Consider the following 20,697-nt stretch of genomic DNA (forward strand, 5'->3'; position numbering starts at 1 on the left):
GTTTTTGCTTTGAGCATTCACCTATTTCAGTAGATTGCAAAACAGTATTTTTGAATTTTTCTTTTAATTCTAAAAATAATTTTTGTTTTTCAATTTTTGTGTTTACATCATCAAATTTCTCATCATAATCTTCAACTTTGACATTGTCAAAGTTTGTGACATTGTCACTTATTGGAACAGAATTGATTGGTTTTGGACAGGGAAAATTCAAACTGTCTGATTTAGTCACAAAACCTATCAATTTCTTCTCAAGTTCATCAATCTTGCTCCTGGAATTCACAACTTCGTTTTCAAGTTGAGATATTCTAACAAGATGAGACTTGATTGAATTTTCATTCTCATTCTTCACGTTTTCAAGAACAGACTTTTCATTTTCCAAAGCTTTTATCTGTTCCTGAAATTTCGTTTCATTAGCTTTCAAATTCTTATTCTCAAGCTTTATCCAGAAATCCAAATCTTCTGAAGATTTCTGTTTGCTTTCAAGCTCTTTTTCAAACTCTTTGATTTTCTTTTTAGCATATTCACCTTCTTTCTCCAATTTTATAATTTTCTGAAGATGGGAATTTATCATTTTCTGTTTTTCAATGTTGTTTTTACTAAACACATCTCTCCCATCTTCAAGAATTTTCATTTGATTTTGAAACTCCTTTTCAATTCTTGTTTTTTCAATTTCAAAACTTTTAGTCCTTTCCTCAAAAACTTTTTCTTTTTCTTTCAAATTTTTGTTTTCAAATGTCAAACTGTTCAAATTACTTAACAGTTTGTCATTTTCTGATTTCAACCTCTCACAATTTGTCTTCAACATAAGAATTTGTTTCTCATCAGCTTTCTTTTCCTTTTTCAAAACAGAAATTTCTTCCGTTTGTTCCTCTCCCACTTGAACACTCTTGTTTTTCTTTAGTATTGATTTTACACTTTGACTTTTCTTCTTCTCAGCATTTCTCTCCATCTGTTCTTCAAGTCTCTCAATGAATTGACAAATTGTCAATCTAGAGTATTCTCCAGTCCTTTTTAAATCCAAAAGATATGTACCCCATTCTTGTTGAGGTATGGAATTGGCTAATCTTTCAACCCATTCATTTGGACTTTTTTGAATACCCTTCTCAGACATTGAGCGAACAAGATGGCTATACCTCTCAATGATAATCTTTGTGTTTTCTCCTGGATAACTTGAAAACGAATCAAATTCTTTCTTTAATACATTTATTCTATCAAATGTCTCTTGATTCATATTAAAGAAATTTGTATCCATGACTCGGTAATAAAAGATTCACAAAAACGAATTCTCTATCAATAATGAAATTCGAACAAACAAACAACTATTCGATTGAATATCAAAGATTAGGCAACAACAAATCGAGTGAGGATTCTCTCGGGTGAGGATCCTAATCTTGACAAAACACCTTGGATTTCCTGCAAACAAGCAATCAAACAATCAGTAAAAATATCAATCAACTAAATCGGACGGAAAATTGATCGAACGGATAGTATGCTTAGCGATCGGACAAAAACGCTATTCTATCGAGTGAGTCAAACGAAAAATCAACTTGTCGTACGATCGGTCGACTTAACCGTGATTGGGCGGTGCTGGTTAACTCAAATGATTATTAGACCTTCAAACAACCTAAACTGTGATTAGGCCTTCAAACAACCCAACTGTGATTATTAGACAATTCATTAAATGGGCGGTGTAACAACCACTGATCGGGCCTTTCTTTTAATGGGACGGTGCAAATCTGGATAACAACTAGCCAACAATAATAGCCTGCTAACAAGGTGTAACAAATCAATAACACATAGGCTTCAGGGATTGGGCCTTTTGAAGCTTAATAGGGCCGACAAACACTCACTTGTTGATTGGATCACAATATGTAGTGGGGCGGTGTAACTAAGATGCTTAATCAAAGATTGGGCCTTTGTATCAAATGGCAGAAATGTTGGGCGGCAACATGAAGATGATTGGTCACCACTAATATTTAATGAGCATGATTGGGCCTCACTGAAGACAAAGGGGGCGGACTTGAGTTTGTCAAAGAACCCCAAAAACAAATCTTATTTGATATAAAGTGAACTGCTTGACATTTTGTATCTTGGTCCGACAAATGTACACTTCTTATTGATCCGTGATTTCTGACTCTTGGGCCGATACAATCACATGCAATGTCTGATGACTTGAATTTCAATTGGATCTCACAAACCACTAACTGTCTTCAATTACATCAATGACACAATGTAACCGACAATGTAACCGACAATTTCGTTCAATTGTATGTGGCCGACAAAACCTTTATGTTATATCACTTTGATTGGGCCAAAGATTGGTTGTAAAAATTCTATAGGGCCGCTGTAACACTACACGTGATATTAATAACAACAACCAGCCAATAACCTGTAAGATCAGAGCATCACGTGAAGACGATGACTAATGAGTGATCCATACTGACACTTGGAGCGGACCACATCAGACACAAAGAGCGAACCTCAGATGACACAATGAGCGGTCCAGAAGATTGTCTTAAGAGCGGACCATACCAATTGCCCTATGAGCGATCCAACCTGTTTCACATGAGCGAACCAACACAATTCCAAATAAGCGGACCATAACTGATCTGATCGTATGACGCGAAATCGGACCGAAAAACCGCGATTACCCCTAAACGACTTGGAGTTTCGAGCTGAAACTTGGTAGGGTTGTAGATCGGGTCTATGCGCACAACATATCCAAAAATCAGACGAAACGGACCGTATTTACATGTTCAATTTGATGAAAAACGATAAAAACATGAAAAGTAGGTAGAAGATGAAGAAATAAGTGAAATCGGATCTGAATCGGCTCAAATCTGGTACGAAAACGATGTGTTTGATCGTGCAATCGAGATCCTAGCTCTGATACCAATTGTAGGACCGGTTTTTCGACCGTTCGATTGCGTAACGAACGTTTCACGTGCGGAATCCGTGAACGAACGTGACCGAACACACGATAACGTACTACTAATGTGATTCCATTGCTAAATTTGACGTGTACGGTACAAGAATCACAAATACAATACTTTCTCTCTCTACTTTCTCTCTCTAGAAAGTCTTCTCTCCAAGTCTTCTCCTAAACTCTTTTCCAAGAACTTACTAAACTAGTGACATAATCCCCTATTTATATGGTCAAGGCTATTTAATGAAAGTTCACATTAATTACAAGTTTGCCACCTTGCCATTTCTAACTAAATATGACATTATGCGCTTGATTTCTTCCGGCTTTTCACTACGACTCGAATTGACGAAGGCGATAGACAATAAATGCATCAACAACTACATTCAGGGAAAGATTTCTGATCCTGCTACTTTAGATGAAGACCACGATCAGATTGACCCTGATGATCTTGAGGAGATGGATTTGCAATGGCAAATGGCCATGATTTCTAGGCGTGTGAAAAGGTTCATGAACAGAACAGGAAGGAAGTTTGTAGGGAGAAGTGTTGGTTTCGACAAGACCAAAGTAAGGTGCTTTAATTGTCAAAGTTATGGGCATTTTGCTAGGGAATGTCAGAAACAAAAGCAAGAAAACTCGAGTCGGAGTTCAAACAACAGGAATGCATCAAACAACTCTAGCTCAAAGGCCTTGATCTCTACAGCACGAGAAGGTTCGTATTACTGGAGCATTCATCTAGAAGACAATGAGAATGCCACTCAGGCATTCATGGCAGAGATAGTGCCTATTGATGATGATAAAGCTACTGAGGGAGATGCTGAAGTGAAAGCTGATGCTGAGGTGAATGTTGAGAATCAAGCTGAAGAAGAGAAGGATGATCAGACAACGGTTGCTGAAGAGGAAAAGCAAAAGTCTGAATATGAAAGGGAAGCTGAAGAAAAGGATGCCAAGTATAAAAGAATGGAAGCTCAGCTTGCGACTCTAATGGCAAACCTTGACAAACAGACGGGAGAGGTAAAGTCTGATTCGGTATGTTTAAAATGTCGTGAACTACAGGGTGAGGTTGACAGGTTGTCCACACACAACCAAAGTTTGGTAAGCGAAATATCTAACATAAAAGAATCAAACTTTTTCGCTAAAAGAAATGAATCTCTATACTTAAAGAAAATTAAAGGTTATGAAACTGAAATTGATTCTTTAACCTGCAAACTAAACGAAAACCTTCAAGTCATAGACTTAGCCCATGACATGATGGCTGAGAAAACAAAAGAGATTTCTGATAAAAACAAAGAGTTGTCAGATGCACAACTCAAAATTGTTGAACTTGAAAAGAAATTGGGTCAATTCAGGGATTCAATTTTGTTATGAAACATATGATGGGTGGGTTAAAGAAGAGTAATGACAAGACTAGTGTGGGGTTCCAAGGCTTTAATGAAGTCCCACCTCCTCTTAGTCATGATTATTCATTCCTACCTGATGAAGATGAGCTAACCAATTTCATGTCAACAGCACCAAGTAGTTCCACAGCAAGTCGAGGTGATGAGTATGCGTGTGATGATGCTAAGAAGAATGATAACAGCAAACCAGTTTTGAAAAAGAAAACTTCACATCCTAAGAATAAGAATCCAACTGTTATTAAACAGATTAATTTTGTTTAAGGAAGTGACATGAAAAACGAAACGGCTGTTATTGAAAACGAATCTAATGTAGAGTTTGCTAAAAACAAGAACAAAGAAAATTCTGAAACTAAGCAAACTGAACCAGATTCTTCTAAAGCATCATCATCAAAGCCTGAATCTAGTTCAAAGGCTTCAGATAAGAAGTCTTCGAAAAAGATGTCGTGCTTCAAATGTCACACCAAAGGACATGTAGCCAGCTGCTGTCCTAACAAAAAGAATGAAGCACAAGCGAATGAGAGGAAGAGAGAGAAAAGTGGTGATAAGCAGGAGAGAGAGTCCAACTCTCCAAAGAAATCTGCTCCTAAGCAACCAGAGAAAGTTGATGTTGGTGTGGATAAGGCTGAAAAAGGAACTCCACAAGTTCCTCGTTTTCAAAGAAATCAACCAAGATTTCAGCCTAGATCTCCACCAGGCAGATTTGAGAGACCTAGAAGCAGTTCACCAAGAATGAACAATCAAAATACAAATAATTTCAGAAGTCAAGGTCAATATCAAAATCGATACCAAAATAATAGTAGTCGAAATTTTTATAACAATGGCTTTAGAAATTACAACAATAATGCTTCTTGGAATCAAAATCAAAATTCTCAAAGGTCAAATAGTCCAAACACACATAGGAACCCTCAGGACCAAAGACCTAGTGGAAATCAAAATCAAATTCCAACAGGTCTACGATCCAAGACTCCAGTTAGGAGTAATGGATATTGGATGGATGTTCCGGTGGTTGGTGAATTTGGACGACCCAAGACCATTAAGGCTTGGGTCCCCCAATCTAACTAATTTTTTGGTTGGTGTGTGGAGGAGCTGCTAAGGAGGATTATCAACTTGTGGTATGTTGATAGTGGCTGCTCTAGGCACATGACGGGGGATGCGAGATTGTTGACTGAGTTTGAAGAATATGATGGAGGACAAGTGAATTTTGCGGGTGCGAAAGGTGGTAGAATTACTGGACGAGGAAAGGTGACCAATGGGAAGATCACACTGGACAAAGTGAACTATGTGGAGCAGCTTAAACACAATTTGATGAGCGTGTCACAAGTCTGTGACAAGGGTCACTCGGTCCATTTTACCAAGAATGAAGCATTAGTGTTGAAACCAGGTTTGGAAATACCGGACGATTGGATAGTGATGCGAGCACCAAGGAGAAATGACACTTATGTCATGGACATGTGTGCTAAGGATCCAACTGCAGTGGTGGCGTGTTTACTATCAAAAGCATCTGAAGCTGAATCGATGTTGTGGTACAAACGCATGGCCCATATTCATTATCGAAAAATGAACTATCTTGTTAAAAATGAGCTAGTGAAAGGGGTTCCATTGCAGAGGTTTCAAGTGGAAGATAAATGTCTTCCATGTCAAAAGGGAAAACAACATAAGAAACCTCACAAATCAAAAACAGTAAATTCCATAGATGCCCCTTACGAATTACTTCACATGGATTTATTCGGTCCAGTGAACGTGAGGAGCATAGGTGGAAAGTACTATTGTCTTGTTGTCACTGATGATTACTCACGTTATTCATGGGTTTTCTTTTTAGGTACAAAAGATGAGACAGCAGAGATGTTGATAGATCTTTTTACAAAATTGGAAAACGTCCATGATGCAAAGATCAAGAGGATAAGGAGTGATAATGGCACGGAGTTCAAGAATCGCATTTTGGATCTCTATTGTCTTCGTAAGGGAATTGAACATCAATATTCTGCTCCTTATATGCCTCAACAGAATGGAGTAGCTGAGAGGAAAAACAGGACGTTGATTGAAGCCGCTAGGACAATGCTTTCAGATTCTAAGCTACCAGTTCTTTTCTGGGGAGAAGCTGTGAATACAGCTTGCTATGTCCTAAACAAAGTTTTGACTGTTAAACGTTTTAACAAAACTTGTCATGAGTTGATGTTTAACAAGAAACCAAACTTAGAAGGCTTTGAACCATTTGGATTACCCTGCACCATTGTGCGTAATAAAGATAAACAAAAATTCGATGAGGTGGCTGACGAAGGCTACTTTCTAGGTTACGTACCTGGCGCACCGAATAAAAGGGTTTTTAATCTAAAAACTGGTAAAATTGAGGTTGTGTTTAATGTTGAAATTACTTCTTACAAACCTCAACAGTCAACGAGTGGACCAGCTATATTATATGATTATGAAAGATCATTTAATATTCCTGAGTTTTCCAATGCAGATGAGTCTCAGCTGATTCAAACAGTGATAAATGGAGATGATGAAGGCGAGTTCATGCCTAGATCAAATGTTGATATGACAGATGCTCCGGAAACTTCCCAAGATGCTGCTGATACTGATTCAAGCGATAGTGAACCTGAACCCAATCAGGGGGACGACTTCATTAATCCGTTTGCAAATCAGAACATTCAGGGGGAGGTTGGATCAAACCTGGGTGACAATCTAGTAGTCGATGATGTTGCTACTACATGAGCAAATAGAGATCATCCAGTTGACATGACACTTGGAGATCCTACTGCAGGTGTTCAGACGAGAAGAAGCATAGCAGCGAATACTGGTTTATTTGTGTCGATTGAGAAGACTGGGATTGTGAACGAGTGCTTGTATAGTTGCTTTATTTCCCAAGAGAAGCCGAAGAACATTCATATGGCTCTTAAAGACAATTCATGGGTTGAAGCTATGCAAGAGGAATTGGCCCAGTTTGCAAAGTTGAAGGTTTGGGAGTTGGTTGATCTTCCTAAAGGTGAAAGAGAAATTGGCACTAAATGGGTGTTTAGGTGCAAGAAGGATGAAAGAGGTATAGTCACGCGAAACAAGGCTCGATTGGTTGTCAAAGGTTTCAATCAGCAAGAAGGGATAGATTACAATGAAGTGTTTGCACCAGTGGCAAGGTTGGAGGCAATTCGTTTGTTTCTGGCTTTCGCAACTTTCAAGCGCTTCAAAGTTTACCAACTAGACGTGAAGAGTGCGTTTCTTTACGGGAAAGTCCAAGAAGTGGTGTATGTCTCTCAACCAGATGGGTTCGTTGATCCAGGTTATCCAGATCGGGTGTACAAACTTGATAAGGCTTTATATGGATTACATCAAGCTCCCAGGGCGTGGTACGAGACGCTGTCTACACATCTGATCAAGAATGGTTTTGAAAGAGGTCAGATTGACAGTACACTATTCATCAAGAGGAAGAAGGAAGATTTTCTGCTGGTACAGGTGTACGTGGATGACATCATCTTTGGGTCATCTGATGAAAGCATGTGTAAAGAGTTCGAGCAGGTGATGAAGAGCAAGTTCGAAATGAGTGCTATGGGTGAGCTGTCTTACTTTCTGGGATTACAAGTTGAACAGAAGGAGGATGGAATGTTTATTCATCAAACAAAGTATGTGTATGACATTTTGAGTCGGTTCAAAATGAATGATTTCTCTACTTCCAACACACCCATAAGTGAAAATCATAATCTTGGCCCAGATCATGAAAGTACTGAAGACGTTGATCCTACTCAATACAGGGCAATGATTGGTTCTCTAATGTACTTGACTGCTTCAAGACCCGACATCATGTTTGTCGTATGCTTGTGTGCCAGATATCAGGCAAATCCAAAAGAGTCACACATGAAAGCAGTGAAGCAGATTCTTCGTTACTTGAAGGGGAAACCTAAACTTGGGTTGTGGTATCCAGCTGATAGTGATCTGACGTTTGTTGCTTACACTGACTCAGACTTTGGAGGATGCAAGTTGAACAGAAAGTCTACAACAAGTGGTTGTCAGTTCTTAGGAGGCAGGATTGTGTCTTGGCAATGCAAGAAGCAATCTTGTGTGTCTACCTCTACGTGTGAAGCTGAATATATTGCTGCTGGAAGCTGCTGCTCTTAGGTTCTCTGGATTCAACAGCAGATGCGCGATTACGGTTTGGATTTCACTCGTACTCCTATTATGATAGACAATAATGCCACAATTTCAATAACTAATAATCCCGTGAATCACAGTCGCACAAAACATATTGACATACGTCATCATTTTATACGGGATTGTGCTGAAAAGAGATTAATTGAATTACATCGAGTCGACACAGAGGATAACCTGGCAGATCTTTATACTAAAGCATTTGACAGGGCTCGCTTTGAACATTTAGTCGAACTCAACGGGATGAGGAATCCTGAATAACTGGTTTTTCATAAGAATTTTGTAAATAGTTTACTGCTTTTTCCAAAAAAAAAAATCAAAAATAAAAAATTGAAAAATGAAAAATGAGTTATCACTATGTGAAAAAGGAGAAATGATAGTACATCGACAAGTTAGACTGTCACACTGAAGTTGAACCATAAATTGCTTAAGTGTGATAGCAGCTTCATCATATGATGTACCAGTAGGCAAAGGCATGAAATAATCAACTTACCAATGTGATATAAACTTAAATGAACTGAATATGAGTGGGGAACATATCAGTGGTGTATGGTTTAATGACTTTAATTCTTGCGTTGATAGATTGCCAAAATCTGAAGTTTTGGGTCTTTATACTGTTATTTCATCTAGGATTTATGGATGTCTGTCTGTTCAGAACTAAAATTGTACATGACCCCAGGAAAGAAAGTCACTTGGAATTAGCTCATTTCTATTTGAATGTCTGTATGTGTCCCGATACACACAATTTTGATCTGATTCTGAAATCTTCTCTGAAAAAAGTCGTGTACCTCCTCTGCTGCATCCAGATATATGCTGACCTGGAGGTGCTAGGCAACGACAGCTTCTGCTGCATCCAGATACATGCTGACCTAGCTGTACGTTGTCGCGCTATAGATCTAATACACCCGAAAGAGGCCCTCAAGTGCCCAAAAGAAACCCAAGAAACCTATATCAAACTGAGAAAATCTCATTTGATCTGTATATTATACCATCTCTACTAAAGATCTATTCTGTTCTCTTCTCAACCTATTCCCAGTTAAGATTTCAGAACTCTGGATTGGACTTGTGAAATATGTGGTAGGGAAGATACTTGCATGATAGAGTGTGTTGTTTATATTTCCAGGATTTGATTAGTATTTATCTGGGTGTTCATTGTTAAGAAATAAAAACATGATAAAACAGTTTATATGCAGACTTAGACACAGTCAGGATATCTTAAAGTATGACATCAGTATACTCACCTACTACGATGAATCTTTGTGCATACCTTGATCGTGGGGGTATATCCTGAAGTGGGACACGCTCGTATTTCAGAAAATAAAATTACCTTAACGTATCATATGGTAATGGTACTTGAAATGTTCATGCATTTTGTTTAAGTGGAAAAACATACTGGTAATCGTCTTGAACTGCTTTTCACGAAAAATTAAATAAAGAATTATCTAATTGTGTGAAACAGTTTGATTGTGCTGATATGATCTTCTTACCAGTGATTCTCACAAAAATAGAGTGTTTATTGTTTTTGTTATTTACTTGCTTTCAGAAAAATATAAAAATCCAAAAATAGTGTCATTTTCTGTTTAAAAATTCTTAATGTACGGAAAACTGTTATTCTTGGAGGAATTGTTACTGATAGGGGGAGACGGTGTTAGAAAGTGAGTTCAAAATTTTCAATCAGGCAGGATCTTCTGTGTTGGACAAAAGTTTTGCGTGTTGGTGATAAGTTTGAAAAAGCTTAATCTGTGATACAGTTTAACTGTCTCTTGAAAAATAATAATAATTTATTTAACTTTGTTGAAAAATTCTTATGGTTTCTCGAGATGTTTGTTTTATAGTACACAGATTGAAGCGGTATGTTGCTGAGAAGTTGCTGAGAAGTTGCTGTGAAGTGTGAAGATGAGAGTTTGATTGGATGCATGGTAGAACCTCCTTTCTATATTGCAGACAAAGTTGAAGAGTGTGAAGATTGCTTTGCAAATGCTAAACTGGAGTTTACTCAAGTGCTAACGTGTTGAAGATTTGGTGATTGGATGCATCAGCTTAGGGGGAGTCTGTTGCTGACAGTCTGTTGCTGACAGAAGCTGTTGAAGCTGAAGCTATCCAAAGACCAAAGATAGTGCAAGACTACATGAAGATTGCAAGAAGACCAAAGTTTTGACTGAAGACAAAGTTTTTATGAAGCTATTGTCAAGGGGGAGTTTGTTGGTGCATATTCTGTGACAACAGCTTAGATTTGGTCTTTGGATATCTTGTAATTAGTTAAACGATAAACAGTTAGTGGGTTTAGCTTTGTATTAGTGAAATAATAGAGTTTGGGCTAAACTAAACCCAATTGGATGTAGGGGGACGATTTGGGCCTTGCCCATAGAGGAAACCCTAGTCTAATTAGTAAACCTTGTGTTATATAAACAAGGTTAGGTTTTAGGGTTTAGGTTTATCAGTTAATCAGCTAAAACAGTTACTAGAGAGAATTCGTGAGAGCTTATACTGCTTGGACGAAATTAGGGTTTGTTAGGGTTTGGATTGATTGTAATTCCTTGTGATTGATAATCAATAGAAACCCAGTTTGAAAGTGATTGCTGATTTCTGTTCCTACACGTTTTCTGCTTATTCTGATCAAGAGGATTCCGCACTCTTGATTGGAAAGACGATTCTGTGAAGATCCATACACATCAAGGGGACCTACACAATACAAAATGGATATTTAAGTGTAAAAGAGACGACAGAGGAGTTGTTGTAAGGAACAAAGCTCGACTCGTTGTTCAGGGCTTTAGTCAACAAGAGGGGATTGATTTTACTGAAGTCTATGCTCCTGTGGCATGACTAGAAGCAATCAGAATTTTCCTGGCATTTGCATCTTGGAAGAACTTCAAAGTATATCAGCTAGATGTAAAATCGGCGTTTCTTCATGGGAAGGTTAAAGAGGAGGTTTATGTCGGACAGCCGTCGGGATTCACAGATCCAATCCACAAGAACAAGGTTTATTTGCTGGACAAAGCGTTGTATGGTTTACACCAGGCCCCGAGAGCTTGGTATGAGACTTTGTCTCAACACCTACTAGCCAACAGCTTTATTCGTGGAAAAGTGGATGCCACTCTCTTCACTAAAGAGGTCGACGGACATCTTCTGATAGTACAGATTTATGTGGATGATATAATTTTTGGGTCAACGAATGAGCAATTGTGCAAAGATTTCGAATCAGTGATGAAGCAAAAATTCGAAATGTCATCAATTGGGGAGATGAAATTCTTTTTGGGGCTTCAAGTTGAACAACTACCTGAGGGAATTTTCATTCACTAGACGAAGTACGTTCGTGATATTCTAGAGAAATTTGGGATGTCAAGTTCTAGTCCAGCTGCTACCCCTTTAGCAACAAATCATGGGATTCACCCAGATCTCACCGGAGACAGGGCTGATGAGACATTCTATCGTTCCATGATCGGTTCATTGATGTACTTAACTGCTTCACGTCCTGATATCATGTACCCAACGTGCCTTGCAGCAAGATATCAATCTAACCCGAGAGCTTCGCACATGATTATTGTGAAGAGGATATTACGCTACCTGAAGGGAACTCCTACATTGGGGTTGTGGTATCCTAGAAAAGGCGACTTTACGCTCGAAGGGTATTCCGACTCAGATTTCGGATGCTGCAAAGTCAATGCAAAATCAACAACTGTAGGATGCCAGTTCTTTCGACCTCGCTTGGTTACCTGGCAATGTAAGAAACAAACGTCTGTAGCGCTATCTACATGTGAAGCGGAGTACGTGTCTGCTAGCAGTTGCTGCTCTCAGATCCTGTGGATACAGCAACAGATGCGCGACTACTGTTTACAGTTTCTTAACACACCTCTTTTTGTTGATAATGAGGCCGCAATTAATATAACAAAGAATCCAGTACATCACGCTAAAACTTAACATATAGAAATTTGACATCACTTTATCTGAGATTGCTTCGAGAAGAAGTTGATTCGAATAGAGAAAATCGACACTGACGAACAGAAAGCTGATTTACATACCAAAGCTTTTGACAAAACACGTTTTAAATATCTTTTAAAACTGAACGGTATGAAGCTTCTTTCGGTGTCGGATGGCATTATTGGCGTTGATGAAGGTACTGTTGTAGATGAAGATGAGAAACAATCTGCAATGGTTTGTCGATTTTTTACTTGTTTTGGTATTTAGGGGGAGTAGATATAAATTCAAAAATACAAAAACCGTAAAAAAATTCAAAAATACAAAAACATGATTAAATTTCAAAATCCAAAAACATTAAAAAAAACTGAAAAAGAGCTTGTGTAAAAAGGGAAAATGATAGTACATTGGCTAGACAGTTACAGTACGCTAAAGATTTGTAAATATTAATAGCGTTAAACAGTCTCACTGATGATGTATCGATAGGTTTTCGCACATTTAGTAGATTTGTTCGGTATATAAACCTAAAATTTCAAAACGAAACTTATTTCGTGGGGAACACTACTTGGATATATAGGTAACCCTTGAAATCTCGTGTGAAAGGTCCCTTATTCTGAGATACTAGGTCTTTATACTCAGTGATATCTGGGGTATTATTCCGGGACTTCTGCTGAATGGAAGTTCTGACCTAGTCCCCGAATAATACTTTCCGCATTGCTTGAAACACAGCATCACCCTCAGCAAATCGATTAAACAATAAAATTGATAATCATTGCTGTTGTAACAAAAGATCCTCTAAAGGGGACACACCGAAAAGACGAAGCCGTCATCTCTCTTCGTATACGGAAGTATCGACCTGAGCTCTCACGGCCCTCGCATTTAACCCCTTACAGATATCATCTGTGGTATACTCACCTATGAGACTGAAAATTGGGATTCTGGATACGGGAGTATATTCAAGAGGTGGGCCACATGAATGAGTTAAGTTCCTAAAACATCTAAATCGTATCCTGAATAGATTGAAATTTATGTGAGAATTTAAAGTGGATCAATATATCGACAATCTACGTGAATTGTTTAATTCTGAGTATGAAATTAAGCTTAACGGTACTAGTAATTTGTCTGATAGCTGATATGATTCCCTAACACGCTTACCAAAAATATATTTGTAAATAGTTTAATTTCTTTACATTCTGCAATTTAAATTTCTGTATTTCATTTCCTAGTTTAGAAACTTTATTAAAATCCAAAAAGATTTTATTTCTGCTTTATTTTCCGACAAACCAAAGTGGTGAGTTGATCGTTGGATTCTCAAAGATGAAGCAGATGCAGGAAAAGTTCTGGACTGGAGAATGAAGAGAGCTTATCTTAATGAAGATTGGGTTGTTGAAAAAGTCAAAACAAGTTCATTAACTTGATGCTTGTTTTTTTTCTGAAAAAGATTGAAAATGCTAAACAAAAATCAGTTTGTTTGTCAAAAGATCAACCAAGGTCATTAAATTAGACTTGGTAGATTAATTGAGTAATCAGGGTCATTAACTTGGACCTGAATACTTGAGTGGATTTCTAAACTGATAAATGTTGTGATTTATTGTTGAAAATCAATAGTTTGTAATGTTATTTGGTTGAGTAACAGGTTGTGGATTTCATTATCTCCATGGCTCAAAAAGTTAAAGTTTGAACCAAATCAAGACCCTAGATTCCAGCATACCGAGAGGGGGATCTGTGAAAGGGGGAGTCTAGAGTTCTGGATCAACAGTCAAAGGGGAGATTGAAGATAGAGCTAGGTCAAGATCCTGAACCTGTGAAGATAGAGCTTTTACAATGAGAAGACAAAGTTGGAGAAGAGACCAAGACTGAAGACTCGACGCCGAAGACTTCGTCAACATCCAAGGGGGAGTCTGTTGGTGCAATGAATGTCTGTTTACTGCGTCTTTATTGAGTCTTAGATCTAGATAGGTTAGATTGGAGCTCGGAAATGAAAAGTGGGTTTTAGTTTGTAATTCCGCTCCAAATGACACTTGTGTCATTTGAAGCGAAATCAGGATATTGATGTGATTCTGCTCCTGATAGGTTCATGTTAATTCCGCTCCTGATGTTCATAGGTGATTCCGCTCCTAACCTAACTAGGTGATTCCGCTCCTAACTGTAATCTGGTGAATCCGCTCATAAGTGATCACATGGTGATTCCGCTCGAACCATTTGGAGCGGAATCAGCACTACTATATATAGCTGATGTGTGATCTCATTCTATATCGGTTGGAGTGAAATTAGAGTCGAGGTACTGCCGGATTTTTGTCAGAAATCATTGTAATCGACTTAGAAGGCATTAATAGAAAGGAAATTAAACGGATAAAGCTGTTGTGACTTTGTTTACTTTGATTCCGCCTCTGTATTCAAAGATGAACTGCCTTACACTGACTATTTAGGGTCGCACACGGTACAACACTTTTCAAACCCTCAAGCACATGCTTTGCAATGCTCCCGTCCTTGCTTTACCCGACGGAAACGATGACTTCGTTGTCTATTGTGATACCTCGAACCTTTGTGTTGGTTGCGTCCTTATGCAACGGGACAAGGTTATCGCTTACGCGTCTCGTTAGCTCAAGATCCACGAGAAGAACTATACAACCCACTACCTCGAGCTAGGCGCAGTTGTTTCTGCGTTGAAGATTTGGTGACGCTACCTTTATGGTACCAAGTGTACCGTCTTCACCGACCATAGGAGCCTACAACACATTTTCAACCAAAGAGAACTGAATATGCGTCAACGCCGATGGGTAGAACTTTTCAATGATTACGACTGTGAGATTCGTTATCATCCTGGCAAAGCAAATGTCGTTGCTGATGCTTTAAGCCAACGAAGCTATTTGCATAGCGTTCGTAATGTTCACGCCCAGCATCATCTCGAAACTCTCATCCGCGAAGCTCAATATGCATGCTTTACCGAGTGCACTTTAAAGAAGGAAAGGATTCTCAATGAAGGAGCCCAGTTAGTGAATAAGTCGAATGGGATATTCCATTATCTGGACCGAATTTAGATCCCTAAGCGGACCGATTTACGACAGATTCTGATGGACGAAGCCCACAAGTCTCGATATTCTATTCATCCCGGTGCCGATAAAATGTACCAGGACCTTCGCTACAAGTACTGGTGGCCGGGCATGAAGAAAGATATCGCTCTCTATGTTTTGAAGTGACTGACTTGCTCGAAAGTCAAGGCCGAGCACCAAAGACCCTCTTGCTTACTCGTTTAACCCGAGATCCCTATGTGGAAATAGGAGAGCATAGCTATGGACTTCATAAAGAAATTTCCGCGCACGCCATCAAGTCACGACAGCATCTGGGTTGTCGTTAACTGTTTGACTAAATCTGCTCATTTTCTACCGATACTAGAAGACTACAAGGTAGAAAAATTAGCCCGAATCTACACCAACGAGATCATTTGTCGACATGGGATGCCTCGCGACATCATCTCTGACCGTGATGGTCGGTTTACCTCGTGTCTTTGGGAAACGTTTCAATCTGCTCTCAGTACTACGCTTAATCTAAGTACCGCTTTCCATCCCCAAACCGACGGTCAGACTGAGAGAACGATTCGTACCCTTGAAGACATGCTCCGTTCGTGTGTCATAGATTTCGGTGGTAATTGGGATGCATACTTACCTCAAGTTGAATTCTCGTACAATAACAGTTATCATTCCAGCATTCAAATGGCACCGTTTAAGGCATTATATGGAAGAAAATGTCGATCGCCTATTGTATGGCACGAGATCGAAGACTCGCAAATAACCGGTCCTGAGCTATTGCAAGAAACGACTAACAAAATCCTCCAAATTCGAGACAATCTGCTGAAAGCTCGGAGTCGTCGGAAAAGTTACGTCAATAGACGACGCAAGCCCCTTGAATTTGACGTTAGTGATCACGTACTCCTAGAGGTATCACCTTGGAAGGGTGTGGTCACATTCAGCAAGAAAGGGAAACTTGCGCCTCGATATGTTGGACCCTTTAAGATTCTGGAAAGGATCGAAAAAGTGGCCTACAGACTCGAACTACCGGAGGAACTTAACAACGTCCACCCGACTTTCCACGTTTCGAACCTAAAAAAGTGTCTGGCTGAGCATGATTTACAAGTTCCTCTAGAGGATCTCCAAGTGAACGAAACACTACACTTCGTGGAGAAGCCTGTCAAGATCATGGACTGGGAAACCAAGAAGCTCAGGCGCTCACGCATTCCCATTGTGAAGGTTCGCTGGGAAGGCAAACGAGGCGCAGAGTTCACCTGGGAACTCAAAAATGACATGTAGGCGAAGTACCCGCAGTTGTTTGTTACGGCAAAAGCCTAATTTCAGAACGAAATTCCCATAAGTATGGGAGGCTGTAACACCCCGTGTTTCAAAAGTCAAAGTCAAAGTCAAGATTGAAGTCAAAGGAAGAAAAGATTGCTAATTGTGATATGTCACTCCTTGCTCAACTCGTGTTTTGACTTCTTTGACTTGTAGGTAGTCTATTTATTTATTCGCATTAGTTGTATTATGTGGAGTACATGTTAATGATCGAGATTTAATCGCTATTTATCGCATGTTTTATCGCTTTATCGCTTATCGCATCGCAATCGCATTCGCAACCCGAATTATGCGTTCTAGATATTGTTTTACGTGTGAGCTATTTATGTGTTACTTGTGCGTGTTTATTTATGTTTATGTTACGTGGTGATTAATCGAAACGCAATCGCAACTCTATCGTAATCGAATCACAAACGCTAAACGCCAGTTAATTATAGTGATTGTATGTTAGATATAGTAGTTAAGTTATTTGTGTAACTAATGGGTAAATCTATCGCATCGCTCACTCGAAACGCATCGCAACGCTCAACACGTGAATCAAGGCGACATAACTCAACATGCCGGACACCAGGATCGAGTGGCCAACCGATCGAGTGGCCATCCGATTAAATTGCCATCCGATAGGGTTGCCCTCCGATCGAGTTGTCATCCGATCGGACTCAAGCACCCATTTATTGGAAACCCTATAAATACCCACCTGTCACATCATTTGTAATGTGACAACTCCTTGTTCAACCAGCCGCACTCAAGCACCCATTTCTCTCGATTTCTCGTGATTCGTGTAACTTTTCAACCTAAATCTTGTACTTCTATGATCTACACGCACTCCTTCATCTTTTTTACCTTTGAATCTTAACTTTTAACCGTGAAATCACCGGATTTGAGGTGTTTTAGGGTGATGTCATCATGAAGTTCTTATGAACTTCAAGGATAGACTTCATTCCACCAAGAACAACTTGGATCTGAAGGATTTCCACAAGATTTAACAATGTTTTTTATTAGATCTATACATATTCATGGTAAAAAAGAGTGAGATATGGTTTTCTAGCTTTCTTTCAACTCTTTTACACTCAATGCATTCAAAACCGATAGAATCGGAACTCGTTCTGATCTTCTACTCCTTCTTAGTGATGTATTGATTCAAGATCTAATTTCTATCAAAGAGACTACCGGTTTCAGGTTAAACATGAAAAACCGCCTCGAACCGTTGACTGGTCGGACTAGGGTGATTCCTGTTCGATTGGGTCACTTAGTTCAAGATGGGGTTTCTGTTGTTTAGCACGTCATCACCCCGTCTCGATCAAAACTGCAAAACTTTCAAAATAATCAAGTGCCAAAGACGATCAGGTCGCTGGGACAGATTGACGTCCGATCGGATTGCCATGCGATCGGACAGCCATCCGATCGGCTTACACATGGTTCCACGCTTAAACTTTTATTTGACTGTTCAAAGGACTGAACGTTGAACGAATTTCCATCCAATCGAACGACCATTCGACCATGTGACGTTTGGAACTTCAACACTTAAACAATATTCAACATGTTCCATAATCAACGGATTGCCACCCGACCGGATTGCAATACGATCGAGTGACAATCCTGCTGTGAACTTATTCTCACTAAGTATCCCACCAATCGGATCGCTATACGATCGAACCGCCATTCGATCGATCGACCTGAAGGGTAGAGATACTTCTCTGTTTTCAAAATGCTACAACAAAAACTTCAAAGCCATCATACACAAACCTATTCTTACCAAACAAGATGTCAATACAATCGAATGGCCATCCGATCGGATGACCATCCGAATGGATTGATATCCGATCGGCTGGCCATCCGATCAGATTACCATCCGACACTTAGTACTTTGCACCGTTTTACGCGCCGCTTATCGTTATGATGTCGTTAACTGTTTAGGCTAATATCTCTCAGTATACTCGAACCCTTTTTGCTTTATGCACTTTTGGGTGTTACATACGTTACTTATTCTAAATCACAATCTACACACGACGCAAACACTATTTATACGCTGACCGTTATTGCATGCTACGTGTTATTCGATGAATGCTTGTATGTTATGTTAATACAGTGATAGTTGCCTGACACCTTAGCAACGATAGTACTGTAGTTTGGACTCAGCACCTGTCATGGACAGGGGTTGTTAAGGGCTTTACTTCACGTGTCCTAGTGGGGATATGTGTTGCGCATTCTACAACTCGCAGTCACGTCTGTGCATATTTCTCTGTCGATAACCTACTTGCCTTCACTATTACACATGTTACATGCTGGTTATGCGTAAGCAATTTCGAACTCTATTATGTTATTATTAAACTTGTATGCTCACCTTTACACTATGTGTATTGACCTCTATTTTAACGTATGTGACAGGTGTTTAAATGCTTAGGATGCTTTTTTGCTCTTCATGGAATCAAGTAGGATTGAGAGTCTAGAAACAAAGACAATTTATTTTACTTGAAATCTGAGTTGTCGAAACAATTTATGTGCCTGTGAGATATTATGTCTGTATTAACTGATTTGCTGAGTATGTTATGGTATGGGACGTAACTTTAAATATTTGGTAAAATTAGTTGTTATGGATTTCTCCTACACAATCTGTTTCGCTCAGTGCCGCGTCCCGATGTTTCCATCATCGGTTAGGGTGTGACAAAATGAGAATATCATCTATAAAGACAATTATGAATTTATCCAGATATGGTTTACATATTCTGTTCATCATGTCCATAAATGCGGCTGGGGCATTGGTTAGACCAAATGGCATGACTGTAAATTCATAATGGCCATACCTTGTTCTGAAGGCATTTTTAGGAATGTCCTCTTCCTGTACCTTCAATTGATGATATCCTGAGCGTAAGTCGATCTTGGAAAATAATCAAGCTCCTTGCAATTGATCAAACAGATCATCGATTCTCGGTAATGGGTACCGATTTTTAACCGTGACCTTGTTCAATTCTCGGTAATCAATGCACATACGCATTGATCTGTCCTTCTTCTTGACGAACAAGATTGGTGTTCCCCATGGTGATGAACTGGGCTATATGAATCCTTTCTCCAAAAGTTCATCCAACTATTTCTTTAGTTAGTGCATCTATGCGGGTGCCAAACGGTAAGGTGCCTTGGCAATCGGTGTTGTCCTTGGTAGTAGGTGGATTCTGAATTCGACTTCCCTGTCCGACGGTGGTCCCGGTAGCTCTTCTGGAAACACATCGGATAATTGAGATACAACGGGAATATCTTTCAATTCTTTTCCTTTAGTGTTAATGATTATGGAAAGCATATACACTAGTGACCCTTTTCTTGCATAGCTAGCTGTTTTCATCGCATAGATGAATTTCGTGGACCTAGTTGGCTTGTCTCCTTTAATTGTGATCTTTTCTCCCTTTGGTGAATTTACTTGTATTGACTTTTGATCACTTAGAATACTGGCTTTATTGGCTACTAACCAATCCATTCTTAATACAATATCAAATCCAACCAGATTCATTGGGTAAAGGTTAGCAATAAAATAATGTTTTAAAATTTCTATTCTTGCTCCCTGTAAGATTTCAGTAATCTTAATGGATTCTCCATTTGCCGTCTCTATTAGACATTCTTATTGAAGTTTAGTTAATGGTTGATTGAGAAGTTTGCAAAATGAAGTATTAATAAAACTTTGGTTTGCACCAGAGTCAAATAATACTTTAGCAAAAACATCAATAACTAAAAACCGGCAATCACGTCCGGAATCATCTTTGCTTCTTCTACAGTCAGAACAAATGTTCTAGCATTCTTAGTAGTTGTGACAACTCGAGTTTCCGACTTTCACTTTCGCGTTAAATACGCGTTGACTTTGACTGTTAAATTGTTTGACTTGTTTGACTTGTAACGATACATGTTGTGTTATAATGAAACGCATTGTGTTTGCATGATTATGTGTTTGACTGTATAACATGAAACCTGATGGAAAACCTTAAACTATTAA

At 39.0% G+C, this 20,697-nt stretch overlaps 1 pseudogene; it reads right to left on the reverse strand.

The window, feature by feature from the left end:
- LOC118481717 overlaps nucleotides 1-1,252 on the reverse strand; it is a 3,491-nt pseudogene extending 2,239 nt beyond the window's left edge.
- Between the last annotated feature and the right edge of the window lie 19,445 nt (nucleotides 1,253-20,697).

This window comes from Helianthus annuus, chromosome 9, assembly GCF_002127325.2.
Source record: "Helianthus annuus cultivar XRQ/B chromosome 9, HanXRQr2.0-SUNRISE, whole genome shotgun sequence".
Taxonomy (NCBI): Eukaryota; Viridiplantae; Streptophyta; class Magnoliopsida; order Asterales; family Asteraceae; genus Helianthus; species Helianthus annuus.